At 37.9% G+C, this 11678-nt stretch overlaps 1 long non-coding RNA gene across 1 annotated transcript; it reads right to left on the bottom strand.

The window, feature by feature from the left end:
* Nucleotides 1-327: 327 nt before the first annotated feature.
* Nucleotides 328-2761, bottom strand: LOC146444694 (uncharacterized). Its single transcript, XR_014850614.1, has 3 exons — nucleotides 2577-2761; nucleotides 945-1081; nucleotides 328-410 (listed from the first exon to the last, which is right to left on the bottom strand). It is a non-coding gene; the product is annotated as an uncharacterized LOC146444694 (long non-coding RNA).
* Between the last annotated feature and the right edge of the window lie 8917 nt (nucleotides 2762-11678).

Here is an 11678-nt window from a genome sequence, read left to right as displayed (position 1 = left end):
TATATTGTAACTGCTTTTTCCTTTGCTTAAAAACAATAGTTTGATAAAAGTTTACAAGGTATGCACACCCATACAACTTAAGAATGACTAAGAAGCATTAAAACTTCAAGTGCTGTTTTTAAATGGAAGAAACATAAATGTTGGAGGCAATGGCATAGAATCATAGAATCATTAAGACTGGAAAAGATCTCCAACGTCATTGAGTCCAACCTTTGAACAAAGACCAGTATGTCAATTAAACCATAGCACTGAGTACTGCGTCCAGTTGCTTCTTGAGCAATTTCAGGGATGTTGACTCCACCACCTCCCTGGGCAGTCTGTTCCAATGTCTGACTCTCCTTTCGGTGAAGAAATTCTTCCTGATGTCCAACTTGAAGTTCCCCTGGTGCTTCAGGCCATTTCCTCTTGTCCTGTCAATGATGTCAATCCAATGTTTTTTCTTTTTAACTTACCATGATACAACCAGTGAGGAAAAAAACAGATTATAAACAGAAAAAGAAATAAATCCATGTAGGCAATTTCAGCATTAAATGGCTTGCCCCTTTTGCCTTCTCTTCAGAAAAACAACTGCTCCTGATGTCATAACATTTGGATATCCAGAAAAAGCATTATAAATTACCCTTAACAGAACTCTGCAGAAGTGCATCAACAGGGCATTCAGTAGATGGAGGTGATTCATTTTGAAAACTATTTCATTAGGATGGTTATTGCAGCTTGACATTTCCACTGTGATGAGACTTCTGAGAGCTGTCAATTCTTTGGGGCAGATTCCCTGCATACACACAATACTTCCCTTTGAGTTACAAACTCATGTTCAAGGAGCAGATAGCTGCAGAGACTCACACAAAGCGCATCTTGGCTGTCTTTTGACCTGCTTCTGCTCCCTTTAGACTCAACAGAAAAAATCCCCGTAATTCTATATGAGCGGGAACTAACTCACTGACCTCCTCCATGCACATCTCCTGGGTGGCCTTTGTTCTTTGTTGACTCTGATGAGGTTGTTCTCTGGCCATCTTCAAAGAAATATGGCAGCATACTTCAGTTTTGGTCTTCCAGCATGCAAGGGGTCACAACACAGATTCTTTCAAAATACACAAATTAAAAATAAAAAGTTGGATGGGGAAAAAAGGAATGTTAGGGACAGGGAAGGACATAGATGGTCTTTCAGTCCCACTGAGTGTCTATTGTTCTGTTTTTCTCCATTTTTAAAATTTTACTTTCTTAATCAAGGGAATTTCTGTTAGCATTACTGTTCATTACTGTAGTTTCTTAACCATCGAAATTTGAGATTTTCATTTCAACCCACATGAATTAGTTGATTTTTTCTTTAAAACATGTGAAAAGGGAAATGACAAGACCATTTGTGTTGTTACTGCATCTATTACAAACCACTAAGGAAGGAAAAAAAGAAGCATGGAAACCTAAAGGTAAAGGAAGAGATATAGCCATTTCTAATTAGCAAAACACTGGATTAAAAAAAGGAATCAGGTAAAGTTTTCAACTCACAGAGGACTTGCCTCATTAAAAGCTATAAAGATAGGGAAAACAAGGAAGATCCTTGGGATCTAGGTGCAGTGGAAATTCAACTTGCAAAGTTTATGTGGTGGTTCCTTCCTCTAAATGTGAACCACGTGAAAGCTCCCAATCGGTTTTGTACACAGTAAATTATTAATGTGTAGCAGCAAGAAAATCTTACTTTGTGACTCTGACTCAACCTGTCAAATGATAAAGAAATTTTGTGGAAAGCAAGCAACTGAAAATTATAATTGTAAATGAAAACAGCTTATGCTTCTAGAAGTATAAGATAAACATTTACCAAGTGGCCTCTTGAAGCAGACAAACAGAACGTTACTGAGTCAGAGTATATTATAGCCAAAAACTGCTTGATCTTTTACTGGCATCAAATAATAAGTCCAAGTGCCCACTTCTGAAATCCTTGTATGGTGATTCTGATCTTGGCTGCATATATACACCTGGGGAAGGGTAATGTTCCATCAGGGATGGTACTGTAAAAATTATTATGAGAGAAAGAATTGAGTATACTAATACATTCTGGACATTTGTCGTACTGGGAATCTCACCTCTGTGAAACATAAAATGGGCAATTAAAAATATTTCTTGAACTACCTCCCTCTGGATATCAAAATATGATGGATTCATTATGCAATGCTGTAATTGCAGCAAGAGAGGACAATTTAAAGTAGCTAAAAATTAATTTTGACACAAATGCAAGATCATTCCTTGACTGGATAATAGTTATGCACATGGGAGAAAAAAGAAAAGCCATTTCTAACAGCAATTGAATCTTCACTTGGAAATTAAAGGAAAATAGGTAAAAAGGGCACAACTTAAATACAGAGCCATACAGAATGCAGTGGGCAGCTCAGCAGACCTCTTGTTTCAGAACAAAAAAAAAAAAATAAAGTGAGGAAGAGAAGAGAATTTGCCTTGAGCTTTTTCCATATGAATTTCAGCATACTGCAGAGAACATTGCTGGGAATAAAAAAAAATAAGGAGCAGTTACCCTCCCTCACAGGACATTTCTCAAGTCATTGAGACAGTGAACCTGACCTTACTTTGTATTTTTTCACCATGACAGTGAGGAACCAGCATTTCCTCAGCTTCCCAGGCACTTGCCTTCTAGGGAGCAAAATTCCACTTGAACTTTGTGCTGAAACCAAGAAGTCTTTTGTCGTTTGAGTGCAAGTTGCAGAGCAGGCTTCTTTGGGAGATGACAGAGTCACTTGTTCGTTCAAACCATGAGAAGGCTACCAGACCCTGTCCTAGGGGAAATCTGGTTTCTTTAGCCTGTGGGGAGAAATAACAGCAACCAACTGCTGGAAGCTACAAATACTTTTTCTTGAGGAAATATGAACAACTGAGTAGGATTAAGAGTGGTTTTTCACCCTCTATATAGTAAGTGCACATTTTTTTCTGAATCAGTAAAAGTGCATCTGATTAAATAAAAGCTAAAAAGTGCAAATCTTTAAGTGAACAGCTTGTAATGAAGATGACTTCAGCCATTTAAATACAGAAGTCCAGTGATATTCTAGACTCCCTACAGCACCTGACACATCTGCATGTGGCTAGCAGACAACTAATCTCACACTAGTTCTCTGTGCAGGTACCTGTGGATAACTTCGGTCAATACTCTGTAACAGGATAAAGGAGCTGATGAAACCAGATGTTGCTAAAATCTGTCTACATCTAGAGTATTATAAAATGAAAGGAAGTGTTACAATTCAGTAGTGCAGCATCTCAGCTTCCATTTTCTTTACTTTTTCTAAGACTTTCCTTTCTGCCTGGCCAAAGAAGAACTGTACTTACTCGCAAAAGATGTCCATTGATTTCAGCATGCTGAGGAGTAAGCCCCTAGTAGGGCTATGTGTGTTTTGTGCTTTACATCATTTTGTAGACAGATGGGCAGCAAAGAAACAGGATGTCTTTTGCCTAGGGAGGGTGGAAAGGAAATGCAACAGCCCTGCAAGCTTTAGTTGTTTGAGTGATCGAAGTGGGGTTTGAGTTCTCCACTCCTGGGTACTTACAATGCATGCAAATGCTCCATTCACTGATAGCTTGGTGTTTCCAAACTTTACTCATTCCGCCTGCCTCAGCTTTGTGCATTACCCTTTTGACTCTCTGAAGAGCATTTAAATAGAATGAAACAACTTTGTTCCCACTGTGATCACAGTTCTCCTGATAAACACACCGTTCCACATGGTGGTGAGCTTCTGGCATCTTTTAAAAGACGTTCAAAAAAACCCCCCACCAAACAACCCAATGACAAAAAGAGAGCAATAATTTAAAACACGGGAATAGGGAATTTTACCGTTTCCCTCTCTGCCATGATTCAGCAATAAATTCATAGTTTTTACTTTAACAGCTCTTCACCTTGGTCAAATTTGGATGAAAATTAAGAGTGGAATAATACATCCTGTGGTTCATCTAGAATTTGGATGCAACAAACCAAATATTTATAGAAAAATTGCTAAATATTTGCAATCTGTGTTTCTGTCCATATTGTTAAAAATATTTTCAAAAATAGCTTCCTACTCTACTACAGTTTTATTGACTTGGAAGGTTTTGTTTTCTGAAAGTTTCTTTTCCAGTTGTTCTTAGTTTTTCTCTCTTATCTCAGTAACTTCCAAGGATCTGAGTATTTTCCTGCGCCAACCTTCCTCTGAAAAGTGAAAGAAATCTCTGAGTGGAGCAACAGAGAAAAGAGAAGGAATATAATGAACTACCCTTGAAATGTTTGCAAACATTACCCCTGCAAGAAATTTTCTAGGTGACTTCTGCAAACTATGTGCTATAAACAATTATGTTTATTACAGTAACATACAAAGGCATGAAACAAATTTGAGAGACTGATGGTGCAAGATATGGGCAAAAATAACAGAGCAAAACCTTTTTCTGACCCCAAGAGCCATGACCCTGCTGGGAAAGGGAGTGAACTCTTTAATTCAAGGAAACAGTTGGTTTTTAAACATTCTGCATTAAAAGTGGGTGGGAATAGCTTTCTAGAGAAGAAAATGTTTGGGGTATGCTCCAAATCCTGAAGTAGGAAGAAGAGATCAGCATCTTTAGGAAGAAAGACACAACCAAATCTTGCTAAATTATAATAAATTCATTAATGAAACAAATGCCTCATAGTCACTCTTTCCAAGGCTTAACTTCCTTTCTTTGAGTCTGATAGTCTCCAAGATACCTGTATTACCTTATCTCAGCTGTCATTATTCAAGACATCACTCCCTGTGTTTCACCTAAATAACAACCTTGTGTTTGACGCTGTTGATTATATTATATCATATTGCAATGCTCTGGGCCTTTGATTGTAAAATTGCATCTGTGTCTTCTTTCTGTGTTTAGAATGGAGAAAAGCAGTTGTAAAAGTAAGTGCAGGAACAGAATTGTGCAGATCAATGAACAAACAAATGAATGGAAGTACCTTTACACAAAAAAAATACAACTTTGCTAGTCCCCATAAATGAATATCAGGCATCATTAGAAACATAAATACAAAAATGTACACAACCTGAAAAAATATGTGTAAATTTGGAATGTACGAAAATTGTGGATAAGTAGAACATTTCTGTCCACTGGGACTTAAGCCTCTTGTGCTCCCATTTATTCAAGAGTTCAAGATCTTATTTAGTATGCAAAACTGGGTTCGGGTTGCTCCTTCTCCCAAAAGGGCCTTGGATCTTCCTAAGTGACTGCCTTGCTGTCTTGTACTCCAGGTTGAGCTATATCCTACTTTCTCCCATGAAAATTGCTGAATCTTGGCTCCAGTACTTTTTTCACCACATTGTAGGGGAAAGAAAAGAAAAAATATACATTCTGTGTGCGTGAATGAACTTATAACCTGCTGTGCAAAGTACCTAAGAAATATATTGGGTTTCAAACCCGATTCCAAGCATTTTTGTTTATTCAAAGAGTACCTGCCCCTGTGTGTCCATCATATAACATAGGCATTGTTCTTAGGCATGGGATGCTCAGATATAAACCTATTAGGCAGAGAAAGCATTTCTGTTAGATATCCTGCAGCTTTGTTGAGTGCCCACACCATTGACCAAGGAGGGTAGTGCTTTTTGTAGATAAGGCTTTGAGTTGGTTTGCCTTTATTAAAAACTAAATGAAACTATTTTGTCTGTACCAAACCAAAATTTCTTTTTCCCTTTTTCTTTTTTGTTTATCATTCTGTTTAATGAAAAAAACCTGGATGTTTTCTGTTCAGAATTATCTAGATCAGTTACCTTCCTTGATTTGAGTTCTGAAACAAACCCAGTTACTCACTCAGATTTTATTCACACTGAATCAGACTTCCAGCCCATAGCAGAGCTGGTGCACAGCGCTGCCCCTGCAGAGCAGGGATCTGTGCTGGGAATTCTGGAATACAGGCAGACTTTCTCCCACCATCCTACACACTTATTTAGATATTTTGCCATTGTTTGCTATTTATAAATAAGCAGCTTTCCGTTGCATGATAAAGATTCAAATGAAAAACACTTCACAATGCTGAAGGGAAACTATTTGAAGTAGGAGCCACGTGGGTGCTCAACATCAGAACAAAGGAGGATTTTAAGTGTTTGCTAATCCTTGTGGACCTTTTATAGAGTCAATTTCTTTACCTGACTAGAAAAAAAATTATATCAGATGAAGACTCTTAATATATGTTGAATTCTCAGGCAATATTTTGCAGTACAGCTAGGTGCAATCTTGCCATTCTGCCTGATAGAGATGAAGTCCTTCAAAAATGGGACAGGAAAAGCTGACCTTACCATAGTAAGCAGAATAAACCAGTTATACTTAGTCTCGTTGGTGTTTATAAGAGGTTTTAGCTGGCTTCCTTCCGGACTGGCTATAACTGGCACAAACAATTTCCTTCTTTGAGAGCAGCTGTCACTGGTGTAGTTTCTCTTTGGGCCAGGAATGGAATAAAGCATTTATTCTCTCGAAACATCCTCCTTCGTGTGGAGGCCTATAAACAAGTGGTAATGATAACCAGACATTCATCAGATGGTAGGGAGGTGATTAGTGGGATGCCACAAGAAGTAGTGCTCAGCCTAGGTATAATTGACATCTTTAGTCTCTTACACAATCTAATAAAATATAGCTGCTGGAAAAACTTTTCTCATTTCGTTGGCTTACTTGCATGGTGTCAAGGTAAAAATTGCTAAACCACCTTTTGCAATTCTTCTTTTTTACTGTGGATTTTTCCACTGCTTTTAAAGGACTGACTTATAGACATCTGTCTGTACTAGAAAGCAAAGCAAAGTAGTCTAGAAGTAACATGACAGTGATAGATGTTGCTATTTAGCACAATTCATAACCTCTTAGTCCAGAGGGACCACAGTGTGTGAGCCTGACTTGTATAGAACTGAACCAAAGGGATTTTTCTGAATTTAGAACAGAGAACACAGAACCAGGTGAGATATGTTAAGCTGATGAATCTATCTTGGTTTTGTGGACAATTGAACAAAATACTTTAAACTGAAACTTACCAGGTTCTTTTCTAAGAAAACAGCCCTGTCCCTCCTCACCATTTCTTCTGGAAATTCATTCCAGGGCCCTATAGCTCTGTCATTCAGAAAATTAAGAAAAATTCCAACTCAAATTGATTCATTTAATTTCAGTCCCTGTACATTTGCAGACTGACTGCAAGTTTCTGAACTAGGAAAGAGAGTTTATTGTGAGAGTTTTCTCAGAGGTCAGGCTATACTTGCAGTTCAGACTCTCAAAAGCTTGGGGCCAAGCCACAAAAACTTACATTGCACTTTTCACAGGTCTGATTTCGCTAACTTTGCTATATTCCCATACTCCCAAAGCTGAAAGTGGGAAAAGTTATCTGCCTTATTAAAGTATTCCAAAATTTTGTATAAGAAACCTTAAAATACATGTTTGGTCAATGAAAACAACATAGCATTGGTTTGTACAATTTTATACCAAACTAAACCTCCAATTAAAATTTAACGCTTTAGACCATCTAAATGAAAGAATGAATAAAATCGGGGTGCAGCTTGTGTTGATGGCAAGTTAAGATTTCATAGTTTAATTATGTATCAAATGCTCTGTCAGCTTAATGAAACAGAAAATCAGGTTAATGAGTTAATAAAGATAACAATTAAGCAAATACATACATATATATATATATATATATATCCATGAAAAGAGAATGATAATTACATACCATTATAAGAAAAAACATTTTGAACAATGTCTGGGGTCTTGGAAGCTGTCACACCCCGTCCCAACAGTGCTTGTTGTTGTTTGAACTAAAAAGCCCTATATGCGTCATTCCCAATGTCTTTACCAATGTTTGGTCCAAATACAGGTATTTTTATGCAGCTACCAACTGCCTATTTAGTGGTCTCGCTAAAAACAGAACCTACATAAAATGTGCACAAGTGCAGTGCCACCCCTGATGTGTTATGAAGATACAAATATCTAAAGTCCAATGCGTGATTTGCAAGGCTTAACTAGGACCTGAAATGTGTGCAGATATGGACAGAGTTCTCAACTGAAGAACAGTGCTTACAAATGGTGAAGAGCAAGGAAATAACCAGAGAAACAAACAGGAAGAATTTTTTTGGTAATTATCCAAGATGAATGAGAATAACAGCCAAAAAGAACATCCCAGTGCAGAGCAAAATCAACATAGGAATAACCATCGTGATTATTAATTGTAGGAAAAAAAAAAAAAAAAGAAAGTGTCTAGATTGGAACAACAGCACCAATACCACATTTTCCTCTTTTTTAAGCTTGTTTTTTGTCACAGAAGATGCCTTTTTTTGTTGTTGTTATTCATATAAAGGGTTAAAAAAATAATGCTTGCAATGTATTATTTTGTACTGGAATGAGTTTAGAAACTGAAGAAGATGGTTGATAGTAAGTTTGTATAAAGATATTTATGTGGTTAGAAATAACATCACAAAGGATTTTTTTAAATATACCAGTGAGGTCACTATCGTTTGAGTATGCCAAAAATATGGAAATTACATTTGATAGGTAGAAAAGGACACACATATTCTGGTACTTACTTATCTAATAAATATGTAATTTATATCAGCTCAGACACTAGGTGACATAAATAAAGGCACTTTGGAGCTTTTCTCAGGATGATGCATTTGAAATCTGTTGATTTTCTTGTTTTCCAGGGCAAGAAAGGCGTGAGTATAAGAAAGTCAGAAAATTACAAAAAATATTTTGTTTTTTTTTATATTAATGCTGAAGAATTTTAACTCTTAATCACTTCTTACCTAAGCAGAGTTTGTAATGATTTGTACATGGCTGTGCTGGACTGACACTAACAAAAATATCGATTGGTAATTAAGTTTTATCTAATCCCAAACAACTCTGATGGTTAAATCATTTCATGTCAGCACTGTTCCCTCTCTGGTTTTTGTGATTTTAATTTCTGAAGTATTTAGCGAGAGAAACTATAGTTCTCAGTTTGCTACAATAAACAAGTGTAATAGAAACACGATTCCTTGCAGACAATCAGACTTTTGTGAAATTCCACTGATCATTTCAGTAACCTTTATCTCTTCAATCATTAATCTTGAATACAGTAAACTGTAAAACAGAAATGATAGCAAGACCCAGTAAAATGACATTGGGATTGTACCTCTAGAAAGCACATTTTGTGCAACATGCTCAAGGGCGCATTTGTCTTTTTCATGGCCATATCATAGTCCTGACTGATGGGATGCAGCTCCAGAACTGGACTCCAAAATTTATGTGTCTGTATGTGTGTGTCTATATTACAGTCAACAGCACCCAGCTAGCTATTTATCTCAACCTTAAATGAGCCTCTGCAGACTCCGTTTTCTGTAACAACTTGATCTTTGTTGAGTACCTTTGGACCTCAGCAATCCAGCTCACATTGAGGCACACATGTAGGAGATGCTGAGATTTTGGAGTTGGAATCCACACCCCCTCTTCGCACCACATAAACAGCTCATACATATCCACTTCTTTTCTTTCACAGAATCATAGATTTCTACAAATCAGAGAATAATTCAGGCTGTAAGGAACCTTGGGAGATTTTTTGTTCAGCCTTCTATTTGAAGTAGGGTCTACTTTGTACTCTGTGAGCTATTAGAGCAGTCCAGGCTGACCACTCAGGGCTTTATCTGGTCAGATTTTCTCCATTTCTAAGTGATGAGCTTCATTTATATCAGAAATTCTTGCTAATACTACTGAAACAGTGACTTTGACTTTTGTACTGTCAAAACACTTTCCATTTCTCCTTTTCTATTTCTATTTTCTTGTATTTGTTCCAGAAGGCATCTCAGCCTTGCCTCTGTTGTGCATGCCCAGCTTCAATTTCTTTTTGAAGTAAAATATAATTTTTAAAATTAAAAAACTGTCTTCCCAATGACAAATTCACCACAGGTCTTAATAAGTTGGTTGTTAATTTCTTAAATTTGCTGAGTTTTAATTTCGAACCCTGTATCTTACCATTTCTTCAACTGATGGGTGGAGGAGCCTTCAAGAAGCAGTTTCCCATTCCCTTTCTGAAAACACACATGAATACAATGTAGTGTATTATGTTTTACAAGCAGAAATTCTCCATTAGATCACCACTCACTGGGAAGCAAGTTCATCAGGTAGGAGAAGAGGGCAAGACACATCCACCAGGCTGTAGCTGAAGAGTGGTAACTCAGCAAGGCATTTCTGGAGCTCACCATCACACTTAATGGATTTGTCTAGTAAAAGCAAATCCCTGGAACACAGATGTCTATCACTGCCAAAAACATCAACAGCGAGTAACCATACAGGCAAAAAGTACCAGGATGATGAATAGTCTGAAGAGAAAGATTCGTAGGACAAGTCAGGAGGACTCAATGCAGATGTACAGTCCAGCTCAGTGACATCTAAGAGAGGCTGATCGACAGCTTCATCTGGCTTTTCCAGCTGTATGGGTTAAGCAGCCTTCCTGTGGCAGGCTCAGACCAAAATAGCCTTAAGTACAGTGACATTTCTGCTTCTCAGGCAAATATTTACGCACGTGAGGATAAAGCATATGTGTGGGTGGTGACAGGGAGAGCTACAAGAACAACTACATTTTCCTATCACCCCTGTACTCCCAGCCAGGTTTAAATGCCTGCCTGGACCCTGGGGACACTGATGACCTGCTGTCCTTGCCCACCCCTCGAGAGCTCCCTTGTCCCAGGGTCCAGGACCCCATGTCATGGCTCAGGCTATCCTTCCTTGCCTCAGCAACTCCAAGCAGGGTTGCTCTTGTTATCCCATATATACATTGGAATTTTATCTATCATACTAATTGTTCTGCAATATTTGGCTGTTATCATGATCCTGACTCAGCTGTTTCAACTTTCAGGCTGTCACAACCATTTAACAGCAATACGTTGCTTAATTATTCTTAACTGAGCTGTGATTCCCTTCAAAAACCTCTCTCATACACTTTTTTTTTTTTTTTTGGTGCATTTTGCTGGAATCTGCCCTCCTAGGCTGGATGAGAGGGTGTTAAGACATACCCAGGTGACAATCAGCAGTGTTGCTGTCATCAGTCCCATATGGCAGATGGACACAATGGCATCTTCTTCTTCACCAGGAGATTCCCTTCCCAGCTGAGCCATTGCAAGGCACACGCTACAAGGAGATCCTCTGTAGGTTCCATTAGTTGGAATGTTTTGTCTTTGAAACAGTTCTTCCATGAACAGGAAAACCTTGTCTCTTTGGAATAAACTATGATCAATCGCACAACAGAGCCTAGACACTCAGTCACTGATCTGTATTTTGACACTTCAGAGAAATATAACAAGGTGTTTTGCCTTCCATCTGAAGCATCTCATTTCTCATCTAATAAGAAATTTGCTGCCAAATTTTTAATTAGGGCTCCATCAGAAAACATCCTTCTTTGTCAGGAAATCATGCAACATCTGCCTGGTAATATATCTTCCCCTCTTTCCTCATCCAGACCAACAATTTTAAAAAATCTTTAAAAAATCATCAATTTCCTCCCTACTCAGGAAAAAATACAACTCTTCTTGAGTCCTGTATTTTGTGACCCTCAGAAGCATCAATTCTTCCACAGTCATCTCCCTGTTGTCTTACGGGCCTTCTGATGAGCAGAGCTGCCTGGAGTAGTGGGTGGATTGGGAGGGCAATTTTTTTGCTTAGAAAAGAGAATTACAGCTGACTCTAGCTGT

The sequence above is a fragment of the Lichenostomus cassidix genome, chromosome 1 (assembly GCF_008360975.1).
Source record: "Lichenostomus cassidix isolate B80296 chromosome 1, HeHo_3.0, whole genome shotgun sequence".
Taxonomy (NCBI): Eukaryota; Metazoa; Chordata; class Aves; order Passeriformes; family Meliphagidae; genus Lichenostomus; species Lichenostomus cassidix.
Note: the sequence above shows the minus strand (reverse complement) of the source record. Positions and strands in the feature narration are given on the sequence as shown.